At 42.1% G+C, this 14,449-nt stretch overlaps 1 long non-coding RNA gene across 1 annotated transcript in view; it reads left to right on the plus strand.

The window, feature by feature from the left end:
* The window catches only part of LOC122220225, a 45,803-nt gene extending 33,412 nt beyond the window's left edge, over positions 1-12,391 (plus strand). The window contains exons 4-6 of the long non-coding RNA XR_006202739.1: positions 8,902-9,092; positions 10,421-10,599; positions 11,491-12,391. This is a non-coding gene — a long non-coding RNA (uncharacterized LOC122220225). The remainder of the gene's footprint in view (positions 1-8,901; positions 9,093-10,420; positions 10,600-11,490) is intronic.
* The last annotated feature ends 2,058 nt before the right edge of the window (positions 12,392-14,449 follow it).

The raw sequence follows: 14,449 nt of genomic DNA on the forward strand, positions 1-14,449 counted from the left end.
AACCTCAATTTTTGAAACCTTTATCCTGAAGACCTCTGCCTAATTGTTCCAATAAAGATATAAAAACTTGAATCAATTATGTGAGTTTAGTATAGTCTCAGAAGCAATAGAAAGCCAAAAAAAAATGCAGTCACGTTATGTTTTATGTCTTAGATTAGCTACTCATTTTGTTTTTCATGAATTTTAAAGACATGGTTATGCCTACCTGAGGTACCTTAATAGCTCAGAAGGAAAATCTTAGCGACATAGGACTACCTGCCAACTGACAAGGAGATTACTTATGGATGATGTGTGCTCTTTAGTTATCCCTGAAACTCCCCTGGTACAATTAACTGATTGGGAGGTGAAGGCTAGGACAGGCAGATTAATGTAACAACTTTCCTTCACAACTAAGTCATTTGTTAAATAAAATCTATGGGAAAGCTAATGCCATAAAAGAAGTTAGATAGCATCACCATGGTGTTACCCTTGAACTCTAGAGACTAAATGATCTTCAAATAAGTAGTATTTAAACAAACCCCTTTACAAACGAAATGAAAGACTAGAGAGTTTATTTAATAACCACCACAAACATAAAGTAAGTGGTACAAAATTCCATTTTCTTGACTTGATTTTGATAATTCAATGTGCTGAGTAAGCCTTCAAATCCTGAAGTTAAACTCCTCCCCCTCCTCCCCCCCTCCCCCCACCCCCCACATTTTCCACTGCTTCTTCTATTGAAAAAAATGATTGCTACTGCTCTTGGTTTTTTTGAGCACAAACCATGTTGTCTAATGCATACCAAAGAAAGCTGGTTAATGGACATCAATCAGTTCAGAAATTGCTCAAAGACAGCTTGTACATTATGTTGAGGCTTGAGGATGGGACGATACCCCTATGCCATCACAACAGTGCAAAGCACAGTAGGAAACTTCTTGTAATTTTCTGCCCAAGAGTCACTCACTGCATGAAAACAAGAAGGCTGCAATCTGCTTTGTGGTACACTGAAATGTTTTGTATTCCTACTTGGTTTCTCTAAGAACAGAATTTTATGAAGTCTGAGATCATTCTGAGGGGCATCCATTAAAATGTGACTGTCTGTGTGCAGATTTCTCTATAATGATGTTTCTTATTCTTCTTTTGGGTTATAACCCCCTTTGAGAATGGGTAAAAATTACAGAGTTTACAAAAAATGCACACACGCACAGAAGTTGCATATACACGAAGTCCCTCAGCATGTCTTGGAGCCCCTGCTGCACACAAGCTACACTTGATCTGATTGATGAATTCATCTTACATTTTTATAACCTTTCTAGGCTGCCTGCATTTTACTGGTACTTCTTGGTCAGGGAGCCAAGATTCCTTTAAAAATCCACACACACAAAAATGAGATTCCTTGAAAAGGAGCAGTAACAGACAAACAAAACTTAAAACCCAACAACCCCCAAGATTCGATTCCTCTAGGAAAATCTGTGTCATTACTTTTCCAGGTGTTGCTATCTCATTCCAGCTTACTGAGGTTCTAGTCCTTTCTTTCCCATTGCTGCTTCCATGTGCTCTTCTACCTTCCCCTCACCTGACCCCAACATGGACACATTCTTACTCATTTTGTTCCAAACAAGTGACACCTTTGTAACTACACACTCGTTTAATTTGTGTGACCAGATCCCTTCCCTTCCAGTGTATGCAATTTTGTGTCACAGAGTCTTTCTTCTGAAAAGACTTCTTCAGGAAGCAGAAGTTCTGAACTGAAGAAATGCTCTCCTTTCTCAAATTAGAATTTGAGATTAGCTCTGGATACAGTGCGTTGACTCATTTCAAATTTAAGAGATTATACACGTTTTCATTGGTACCAGTTTTCTCTTTCTACCTTAATGAGCCAAATATTAACCAGTTTCACACCTCCCTCCCCTTTTGCACCTTACCCTTATCTCCACATTCCAAGAAGAGTAGCATCTGTAAGATCCTGTGGGTTTTTACCTGCGGGAGGGAAGACTCGTGGTTATCTCCCATGTAAATGGTTTCTCTTTAAATGCAGGTTTCCAGTTTTCCACTAGTTGGGGCTCTATACAAAGGAAAGAACACCGAGGCGCTGCTTCAGAATTACTAACACAACAACGTTTTAAACAGTGTCTCTGAACTATTTCCTCAGTCTCTGAAGTAGGCTCCCTAATTTTCGTTCCAATGTACCAATCGCTAGGTTGGTATTATATAGCTGGATCAGTTGTGTTTGCTTCGTTTACCTTCATCAGAGAAGTCTCAACCCAGTTGATTGCTTCTGGTATCACTTGCAGGGATCCAGTTCACCCCGTGCACAGTTATTACAAAACAGGAAAATATAAAGTACACAGATAAAACATTCAGTACATAAACAGCAAGAAGGTCTTTTCTGCAAGTTTTTTTTCTAGGGCGGGGTAGACCCCAGTCTTCTCTTAAAGCTCAAGTGGCAAAGTTCTGCATAAATTAGACGCTTAATGAGTATGGTTTGATTTCTGTCTCTACTTAAGGACCTGAGTTTGGACAAGATTGTCCACTATCGGTTCTCTTAAAAACCCATTGGAAAACTGTCTTGGTCCATGCTAACGTTTGGCTTTCCTTACTCTGTGTCAGGTTGAAAGATTACCTTGGGTAGTCATATATAATCAAGGTCTCCCAGTGCTTTGCTTACCCTTGTGTTTTGTTTTGGTTTGTTTATCCTGTCTCTTTCCACCTCCCCGGAGATCCTTTGGCAAATCTGATAAACAATGCCTTTTTCTTGCTCAAGGCAGAAAGTCCGATCGAATACAATGGGAGGCCAGACTTGGCTGAAATGCCGGCTGCAGGTGTTCTCTGCATTGTGGTCTTGTAAACCAGATGCTGGGAGGCCAGCTCCTGCTTCCCTTCTCTGTCTACACTCCGGAGACCACCACTCCTGAGTAGGACCAGGTTGAAGAGAATAATGTACACACCACAGCATCCTTCTGACAGATAAAATGAGTTGTCCTAGAAACATTTTCACAAAGTTCTCCTTGAAGTTCTCAAACACATACAGTTTGATTGGTTTTCTCCCTCCCTTTCCTGATCTGACACGGCCATCCTCTCAACACACATGCGCTGGACAATGTAGTCTACTAGAAGCAGATTCTCAGTGGCAAGTTTATTTTTCTCTGGATTATATTATCTGGAAAGACAAGACCGGCCATGGACAAGAGGGTGATGATTTTTATGGTTCTGATAACAATGACACAGATGCCAAAAGCCTTGCACAGCCTCAGATTTTATGAACATTTCTATAGGTGCCATAAATCGCTGAACCATCCAGAAAGAACATTAAATCTTCTATCTCGAATGTTGAACATTAAATAAGAGATCAGGGAGAAATTGGTCCCTGTTGGAAGGTGACTATGCTATAAGCACTGGCTGCCAGAGATGTTGGTTCTGGTATTTTTATTAAGCTGATTCTATGTTATATTATTTCAGTTCTAAACATTAGTAATAAATTGACTGCATGTGTATTCGAACCCTTAACAGCACACCTGAATGAATTAAGTTCTCTCCTGCTGTTAATATTTTTATTTCCAATTTCAATGTTACTTTTTGTCACAAATGCCTTTCTGGACAGAGTTAATATCTTGTGTTCATACAGAGGGATATATTTTTCTCTGTGCATCCCTGTACAGTGTTCCTAAAAGTCAACTGCAAAAGCTTTTGCCTTGAGGATTAAGGAACTGACCCCACTCCACTCTGGAGGCCTGCATGCAAATGCCTCCAGTGAGAGTGTGGGGGCCATGGCCTGGAGGAGAGGCATGTTACTGGGCCTTCTCAACACCACCGTCTCCTCATCCAAGAGAACCTGGTCTCTTGTCAGTGAGCCTCTACTGACACGACAGCTTAAAGAAGCCCTTTAGATGTGTTTCCTGTAGCTCTGCAACGCGTGGATATAGTTTTGTTCCTGCATGCTCAGACCAAGTCTAGCATGAAGAGAATACTTTGAGATGAAGAATCTGGGGTGGGTCTGTGGGAATGGCAGGACAAGAGTGGGGGTAGGGTGGGAGAGGAGTGACAAATCAGAACTAGTGGGGTTGACATGGTATCAAGGATATGTGTTGTTTGCTGAAAATTCCTTGAAATAAACCAAAGGGTTCACAACACATTTTCCAAAAAAGGGACAACTTCAATTCACACCCATCTTCTTCTCAGCCAAAGCCTCATTAGAAGAGGCACCAAAACCTAACACAATTAGGGGAAGAGAGAGGGGGGACTCTGGTAGGTGAGAAACTATGGAGAGATACCCTGACCTGCAGATGTGTTGTGCCCAGAGTTTGGAATCCACTTGGGGGCGGCCAATGGGGCACAGAGGGTTCCTTAGATGGAGATGAATATGGAAATGGAGATTACAACCTAAGATAAACAATGCATCTTTTATCGAATACGATTGGAACTGTTTTCACTTATCTGCACGGCTCTTTTGTGCCTCTTAATTTGTCCTTGAAGCTCTGTATCTAATCATTAGCTGAGCAACCAATAATTCTCCCTCAGTCCCCCACCCCTTTTTACAACCAACTTTAATCTTTCGACTCAGTGAAAAACATGTTTCCCCTATCATAACTGGTTTAACAAAAATTCTCTTTCAAGTTTAGATTGCTCAGATACAATGCTTTCCTGCAGCTTCATGCTGGAGAAAGGAATTTACATTAGAAAAGAGAGATTTATGATAGCATTGAATTTCCATTTGAATACGGAGAGTTAATAACATGCATATGTTTTTTTATTATTATTATTTTAAGGTTTAAACTACCCCATAGGCAAGAGGAAAGCTGGAAACTTTGGGGCTGGCAGGACTCAATGAATAATTTAATCTGGATTTCATTCACAAACAGCAGCTCACTCCTAGGGAAAGGACTGGTGTGCTTCCCCAGATCGGAACTGGAGTAAGTGCCAGGATTTCCTGATTTGTTTACATTTCTCAAAAAACTTTTCCCCCCCGGACCAGGACAGAATTAGACTTCCTTTTCCACTTTTGGCTCCTTCCAGGCTATTCTTGCTCAAGGTATTCTCTCCCCTTTCCCTGCATTCTTCTTTGTCGAAGTCTCAGCTGGGTTCTTTTGTCTCCCAGAAACACTGGGAGGCAGTGAAAGATGTTGGCGGAAGAACCATGGTCATCGCGACAACAATGCGCCCACTGAAGCCCGCTTTTCCTGGACCTTTTCCTGGACCTTTCCTGGCCTTTTGCTCCACCTCTGCATCTCAAGTCTTCTGATCTGTCTCTCACGAAGCCTAGGAAAGCAGTCTGGGAGGCCTGGGGTGTGATAGGCATCAAGTGACCTGGCTAAATCGTGAGGCTCCAGAAGGAGAAACTGAAATCACTTCCATTCACATGCACTCTGCTGGTGAGACCTATCCTTCAGATAACACAATTTCATCCAGAATCTAAGCGTGGGGCACAAATGTTTCCCTTTCAGGGGCCAAGTTTCTGGGACCTGTGGCTAGGGGCTTCTCTTTCCCCCTGTTACCCTTTCTACTCCACTTTCACCCTCTTGACCGTCTATAGTTGTTACAAAAGCTTGTTTTGAAAATGTACTCTACGTTCATCTGTTTATAAATGTTTGGCAATCCGGGGATTAGTTCCATTTCCTAACAAGGGAAAATGTAGGCTGCGCTCAATGGCCTATGTGCATGTACAAAAAGCAGGCAGATCTTGCAGGGGCAGGGGGGTGGTGGTTGGCACAAATAGGAATAAGTCAGAAACACACCAGCTGTCGGAGGGAGAGAGGACAGGTTCATTGAAGGAGAGGTGTAACTTTCTTGTTTATTTGCAGTTCCATTTCTTTTTTCCTTCTCTCTTGTTTCTGGGGCTAAAGGTCTCTTTTGATTTCACTAGTTAAGGTCATCTCTGTTTTGAAACAGGTCTGCCATTTTGGCCCTAGGGATAATTGTGACAATTGTCTTGAAGCAACCCTATCTTCCCTTCTTGGATACCTTTCTTCCCCATTTTGGGTTCCCTGGGGCAGCCAGTGTCATCTGTCCTTTTTGCTTTCCTAGAAATCAAACCTAATTCTCAGTAGAGAAGCAGATCACTTTGTTTGTACTGGTGTATGGCTCTTTAATTAATTAGCACCATCCCAGTGTTATTTGCATCATAACAGAAGAAGAAATTTGAAGTAAAGGAATGAGTCTCTAGTGGTGGAATTTATGATACCAGTGGAGGTCCTCAAAGCAATATGTCTTCCAAGTGCTCCTGTAATCACATCATATTGAAGGTGGATTATGTTTAAAGTAGGGCCAAGTCAGGCACATGTGTTTATTTATATCCTTATATATAGGTATGTAGATCTACACACAAACAGAGCTTATCACAAAGATCTTGCTGGTGCCGCTGTGCGTACTGATGAATGACCACGAGCCTTTTCTGAACCATCTACTAAAATAGTGGAGCTATGCATCAAGACAATATTTAGCTATTCTGAAATGTCATTCATGGCGTTTGTTTAATCACTCAGGTAACTGTGGGGATGCCTACCTTTTAGAAGGCCCAAATGGACTCTCTTCTATGCTCTCCTACAAAGTAAGGCTCACCAAATGGCTATGTTTTCACTATAACCTAAACACACATTAAGATGCACCCTGTGGGGGCACCTGGGAGCTCAGTCGGTTAAGTGTCTGACTCTTGATTTTGGGTCAGGTCATGATCTCATGGTTTGTGGGCTTGAGCCCCACATCAGGCTCTGCGCTGACAGTGAGGAGCCTGCTTGGGATTCTCTCTCTGCCTCTCTCTCTGCTCCTTCCCCACTCATGGACATGCATATGCTCTCTCTTTCTCTCTCAAAATAAATATACTTAAAAAAAAAATAAAAAAAGATACACCCAGTGAACTCATGTGCACAAAGAGAGTTTAAATGGACACCGCATATCTCTGGACAGCAAAAGAATACAATTTTTCTTTTTTCTCCTACTGGTTTCAGAGATAGTACTGTAGGTGTACATGTTACAGAAAGAAGCAAGGTTTAACCGTTTGATGATTTCCTTCAAATCTTGCTTTGGATTATATTCTACAACAAGCACCTAGGAAATGATCAGCTAACAAGTGTAAGTGAATGTCCTCATCAGAGTTTAGAGAAAGATAGAAAATGAGTAATGACATGAGGTCCAATATAAAATGTATCTTCTAAGGGGAACTCCCCCCACCCCAACAAACATGTGTGATGGGAAGAGAAAAAAACAGGTTTAGAACAATGTTAATAGAAAACCTAAAAATCTCTGAAATCACATGAACATATATGCAAACTAGATTGTAGAACAGAATACATTTATTTTTTTACTTTCAACTACTTCAGTGAGCTATGATTGACATAGAGAAAGCTTTGCATATTTGATGTCTGTGGCTCCATGAGTATGGGGGAGAATATGGTACGTTTTTGTACTGTGTATACAGGTACTGCAGCTACCAGTATTTTCCAGTATGTTTCATACAACGTTGCATGTTCTTAATTCCAGGTCTTCATTTCAAGAGAAGACCAGAGGTAGGCAGCTTACCTCAGACAGCTTTCCCTATGTGTATGAATATATCCAATAATCTGTAGGACCTTCAGATTCCTCTATTGTTAGTATACAAGACCAACGGGCTCATCTGAAGAGACCCTTGGACCCTTAGGAATTCCGGCTTGAGTACTCTGTAGGCAGACCCAATGATTCTTTTGGGATTGTCTCCAGTACTAATCTAGACTCCCGCACAGAGAAAACACGGATAGGCTCCAAGACGGCCCCAGCGTGCCAGGCACCGGAGGTGCTGAAGATGAGTTAATTTCCATGTAGCAAGTAAACGTACTGGTTTTGCCTTGTGATTGTCAGAAGCCTGAGTGGGCTACTGTGCCAGGCACTCAAGAGTAGTCTGAGTCCTGGCAGACTGTATCACCTCCCTAGCCTGTGAGGGGAAGATTTTTCCTCTGCTGTGAAAGGTGCACCTGCCGCTTTCTCTGCAAGCTGGTGATGCTGAGAGGCTGCAAAGGTACACATTTTCTAGGGCCTGATTTCTGTCTTCTTATATACCATGTTCTTAGCTCAATAGCTACAGAGCTACTGTATGTTGAGCAAGATGTAAAAATACAGTAGTATCCAATCCTAGAAACGTTTTCTTTTAATAACTGCCACACTTACGTGACTTCAAATGTATACATGGTGGGTGAGTAGCTGAGGTCAGATTCCAGTTATATATAAATGACTTCATTTTCTTTTTAAAGAGGTATTTTGTATTTGGAACCTGTCATGTCTCCACCAAGCTTCTGAGTCTTCACAGTTGGGTTCTCCTTGGTCTTTAGGGAAGTGCTGTAGACATGTCTGCTGCCTTCTAGGTTCCCAAAGATGCCTTAGAAAGAATCACTGCCCAAAGCCATGATTCCTGGGTAGTTTTGTTCACTGAGAGACCAGCAGACTGCCTGGGCACATGGGCAGCCGTCAGCTTGGGGTGAGGTGGGGCTGCACAGAGTAAGTTAGCAGATCTGAAAAACCATGTGGTTCTGACCAACGTGCAGATTTGGCCTATTCCACACTTGGCGGAGAGTGTAAAGACCTCTATTTCAGAGGAGGGAAAGCTGGGACATATGGGGAGGGTGTGATCGCTCAAGACTACTTTGGGATCCACTGGTAAAACAAGATGAAACCACCCAGTTTGTGACTATGGGACCAGATGGGCCTAGGTATTTTTTGAGCCAATGGCAGAGTTGTCTCTCTTATTTCCTTTACCCCACCCCACCCAGCTCTGATACCTCTTCCTACTACTTAAGCTTAACATTTTTAGATCCCCTGGAGAGCAAGGGACCTTGGCTGGGACGAAGTCCACACCCACCACGCCCACCCATCTTGGGCCATCTTGTTATCTCTTCTTGGAGTGTGATTTAGTTCCACATGACACTAAGATATGATAACCTGAACTCTCTATTACTTTAGGAAAGACAACAGAGCAAAAAAAATGCTTGTTGGAATAGCCCTGCTGATTATAGCTAGCAGGTGTTATCTTGGAAGAGGATGGAAAATGACACAGAGCCAAGAGTTGTTTTGGATGGCTAAAGTGAATTCAAAAATAGACGAAGATCTGCCCACACGTTAAGAAAATCCTCAAAGACAAGACAACTGTCAAGGTTGCACTTCTTAGCAGTTATCACCTACTTTTTGTTTTCTGCTTCATCAGCTATATAACCCTGCAAGTTTCATTATTAGGATTTCCTGCTACACTTTTAGTTTTCAGTTACAGATTGACTAGGGCCTGCCAGTATGTCTGGCCTACTGATGTTTGCTGGTAGATTATCCTTGTAAAAGCTACTATCGCAAGGGTTCATTTTTGAAAGGTAATGAGGAATGACAATTCAAATAAATTCCACGGCCTCATTGCTAGGGATGGTCTAACGACTATGAACAAAACAGAAATATGGACTCATTTTAAATAAACCTTCGTGTTTAAAATACAATAGCAAACTAAGCAAACCAGCCAAAAAAACACCCCACAGTTGAATTTACCAACCTGAAGAGTTCAGACTTTGCCCAAGTCAGGGACCGACATCTAGTACAGGGATTCATTTTCCCTTTTCTCAATATTGAATGGAACTCCTTTTTTAAAGGCTTATGATTTATTGTCTAAAATTGGAACTGGGACAAATTCAAAGCAGGATGAAAGGAAGTCTCTAAAACAATAGCATTGAAATTCTCCCAGGGCTTTTTCAATTGTGAGAATGTAGTGTAATGGAGTTGCTACACTGTGTCGAGGCAGAGGACTCCATAGACTTGCCACAAGCCCAAGTGGTGTATTTTTGAATTTCTGTCTAAGCAGGTGGCCTCCATTGATGGAATGAACATTGATAGGGTTTTTATTCTCTATTGTGTTGAAAATATTCTACAATTTTCCAGGCATTAAACACACCTAAGCTAAGCAATGAACATGAGAGTCCGTGTTCCAGTCCTCAATATAAAGCTTCAACGATCCTGTGTGCCAGGGTCTAAGCCACACATTTTGCATGCATTAGTTCATTTGAACTTCACAACAATCTTATGGGCACAGGTACTATTACTGTTTCTATTTTACAGATAAAGGAACGGAGAGGTTGAGCAACGTGCTTAAAGCCACGTGGCTTGTGAGTGGCAAAGTCAGGATTTGAAGCTGGCTAGTCCCACTCCATTGTTACACTCGTAACCACTCGGCAGCATTGCCTCCTAAGAGAAGTAAATTGCCCGATTCAAGGATGTTAGTAGGCTTAGTAGGAATTGATTTGTTGTCCAGAGAAGCCTGACATGTATAGTTTTTGAGATGAATCCTGATATTTTCTGCCACTGACTAACGAGGCTGGATAGGCAGGGTCCTGCTATGTTTTACTACACAGCTGATAATCCCGATTCAATTTCATTCTCGTCCCAGCCTGCCTGTTTCTGACAACGATTGACGTAGCTTACATGCACTGATATATTTTTCTTCCAGGCCTCTGCAGAGCTGCAGTCTCATTTCAACCACTTCCTAAACATCACTGCTGAATCCAAGCCTTCAGGTACCTCCACCATCTACACTGACCCCTCTGGCTCCACCCTAAACTCACTCTTCGTTTGGATTTCTCTACCTCCCTAAGGTGTCGCCCAGTCACCCAGACTTGGAAGCGCAGGGTAAGATTCATTTCCCTCTTTCCTATACCGTCCCTGACCTATCCCCTCCACAAACACATGATTGATTAGTCATCAAGCCCTGTGGATTCTCTGTGCCGCATCTCTCCCTGCATGGCTCTGTTGCGAGGAACCAAACTGCTAAAATCAGATTTTGGAATAAGTTTCCAGCTGGTTTGCCCCCGTTCAGGCTCTCTGTCCTTGATCTAACTACCAGACTGAAGTTGTGAACCGACTTCTTTAAGAGTTTTTCGTGGTCTGTGAGGTGCCAGGCACTGTTCTAAGCTGGACACATATCACCTCTCTGCCTTGCTTCTTGCTGTCCCTTCCACTTGGAATATCCATCTTCACTCTCCCTCTTGCCAAAATTTCTGCTTTCAGCCACCACAGAGTTCTCTGCTTTGCCAATGGATGAAGTCGCAGTATGCACACATCCTTTCCTCCCTGAGCTGAGGCAAGAAAGATTTAAAGAGCTCTTGCCTGACACCTGACTGTGGTAGAAAGTCTCTTGGTACTGATTTAGCCTGTTCACCCTCCTCGGTTTCTGCTTTGATTCTAATGCCCACCTTAGACCTTAGTCTTAGTACTTGAATTTATGCTACATGTTTGTTTTTTGAGTTCCTCATGGTAACCTTCTATTTCATACATTTTCCACAGTGTCCCCTTACTATAACCCTGTCCATACACTACATCCCTGTGAGACCCAACTTCCCCAAAGACTCTGCAGTTTCTGATACTCTACCTGCCTCTTTGGAAACTAAATATTGTGGTTCATTGGTTCAACAATGAATAAAGGTTTATTGAAGGCCCTCTATGTGCCAGAGGCCAGTTACACAACACATAACAGGAACGATAATTTCCTCTTCCCCTGGAGTTCATTCACTCTCTCACTAGGGCAAGCGGTTACCTCAAGAAGATAATTTTGGAGAACAAGAAAAACCATGGAGCAAACAAAATGGGCTGCTGAGATGGAGGAAGAGGAAGGCAGAGGCTGGTTTAGATAAGATGCTAAGGGAAAGCATCTCAGGTTGAACTTGAATGTTCAGAAAGAGCCAGCCACGTGTAAAATCAGGGAAATTGTTCCAAGCAGAGAAGACTGCAGATGAGAAAGATCCTACTGGGTCCACCAGCCTGGCATGCCCTAGAAACAGAAGAGAGGCCAACAGATGAGCAAAGGAGGGGAAAGTGGAAAGAAAGGTGGCCATAGGGGCCCAAGCACGGAGGTCTTGTTGCCATGTCCCTGAGAGGTAGTTTTGTTGGATTTTCCCCAGTTGTTGGTTGCCTGACCCTCCAGATATTTTGCACTGTTCATCGCACTGACCTTCCCCTTAGTCCCCTCTGGGCTGATTTGTCCTCCCCCAACCCCTAGACGCACCTATTTCGGTGGCAGGATATGGTTATGGACTGTTGGATTCCACTCACTGCCCATCTCATGGTCATTACATGGGCAATACCCAGTCAGCACACATCCAGGGAGGGATGGTGCCCAACCAAGTTCTATTTAACTTTCAAAGCCCAATTCCCCTACCAGTTTCTTCAGGATGTTTTCCTAAATGATCCTAGCTAGAGAAAGACCCTTTCCCAGTACCCTGCCTTGGTCTGAGCCATCACATGCTAGTTTGTACTGTGGTGTCACCTTCCCTTGCAGATTGTATGCTTTTGATAGTAGGGACCATGTCGGCTACGATTTTGTTTTGCTTGGATTAAACAGCATAGTGTCTTGCTCTCAGCAGCCATGTGACGATAACTGTGTTTTGAAGAATAAACTCTTTGTGATGGTTTCTGGCTACTGTCATGAGGATTAAGAATATCTGTAAAGCACCTAGAGCACAGTGGTTTCTAAATAAATCATAATATTGTGATCATTATCATAATTGTGTGACCTTGGGCATAACTCTTTATGTTTAAATGCTGCTGTTGGAAAGAATGATTTCGGGGGTGCCTGGGTGGCTTAGTCGGTTAAGCGTCCAACTTCGGCTCAGGTCACGATCTCACGGTCTGTGAGTTCGAGCCCCGCGTCGGGCTCTGTGCTGACAGCTCAGAGCCTGGAGCCTGCTTTCTATTCTATGTGTGTGTGTCTCTCTCTGCCCTTGCCTTGCTCACGCTCTGTCTCTCTCTCAAAAATAAATAAACGTTAAAAAAAAAACTAAAAAAAAGAAGAATGATTTCTAAAATGTTTTCTGGTTCTAAAACTTGAGCACGAACTGAAGAATCTCAGGAAAAGACAATCTTTGGCTGGTGGGTAACATTTCCCCAGTGGGAAGGCTTAAGGGCATTGCAGGTTCTTTTATAATATTGGCGGTAATTCACAATAGGTTATTTTCAACAATGTGACAAGTGGGTATTGGCTCTTAGTCATATTTCAGATGTTTTGAGTGTATAAACAGTGATAGTACTTTTTTTCAACTGTGTACCTGCAGTAGTGAGCATTGTCAGAGAGGTGGGTAAACAGAAATTCTCACATACTTCTGTTGGGTCTGTATGTTAGTACACTCTCTTTGGAGGATTAGAAAATAGCTAGGAAAGTAAAAGGTGCATATATTACATGATCCAGCAATTCTGCCCCTAGAGAAACTCTAGCACATTCACCAAGAAGCTTATTTTCGCAATTCATGAGAGCTTTGCTTGTCATAATAAAATTCGAAGCACCCCAAGTGTCTGTGAACGGGAGGGATAAATACACGGTGGTGCATTTATATAGGACCATTAAGATAAGTGAGTTACATACACAAATGTCAACACGGATAAATACCAAAACCACAACACTCAGTGAAAAATCAAATTGCATAATCATAATACCTTTTCAACCAAGCTAAAAACATGTAATATACAGTTATGGATATGAACATATACTGTAAAAGTATAGCAACGTGCACGGGAAAATGCCAAATTCAGAACTCCAGGAGGGACAGAAAGAGGGGGAATAACATTAGGAGAAGGGTATGTAAATGGCTCCAACTGAGTAAAGAATATGTTTTTTTCCTTAAAAAATAGTTGAAAGAAATAGGGTAAAATATTAAGATTTGACGAAGCTGGATGCATACATCAGTGCTTATTATTACTATATTCCTTTTGTAGACATGTAATAATTAATAGAAGAGAAAATATAATGATTAAAATATACTTGGAAGTAGCTGGATTTGAAAGAAAACAGGTAATTTAAGCAACTAGTGAAGTGGCTGTCTAAACCCTGCGTCTTAATGCTTGTCTTTGTGTTCGCCTAGGAAAAATCCCTGGATTTGAGACTAAGTATCAATAATCACAGTAAAAATAGGGCGTGCGTGAGGGGCTCAGTCGATTAAGCATCCGACTTCAGCTCAGGTCATGATCTCGCTGTCCGTGAGTTTGAGCCCCACATCGGGCTCTGTGCTGACCGCTCAGAGCCTGGAGCCTGTTTCTGATTCTGTGTCTCCCTCTCTCTCTGTCTACCCCCCCTCCCCCAACTCATGCTCTGTCTCTCCCTGTCTCTGTCAAAAATAAATAAACATTAAATAATTGCAGTGAATATAATGAAAATAATTAAGATGACACATTTTGAAAAGTATTTCTTACTATTACATCCTGGAAGTGTTTAACATTATTTTCCTTTAGACAGATTTCATCTTACCAAATGCCCAGTGAAGTACTTAGTTTGGACTGTCTTTTACTTTCATTTAAATATCTCATGTGTTTATCTTATCTTTCCAGCTGAACTGAACCAGAACCCTGATCATCCAGGTTTTAGTCTTGAGTTTTTCTTGGCAAAAGCACGCTGCTCTCCTACTCAATAAGTGCTTTTTGAGGGGACGAATAAATAACCATAATTTTAATGCACCAATCTCTCTTGTAAAAGAAACCTCGGCACTCTGAGCAC

This window comes from Panthera leo, chromosome B2, assembly GCF_018350215.1.
Source record: "Panthera leo isolate Ple1 chromosome B2, P.leo_Ple1_pat1.1, whole genome shotgun sequence".
Lineage (NCBI taxonomy): Eukaryota > Metazoa > Chordata > Mammalia > Carnivora > Felidae > Panthera > Panthera leo.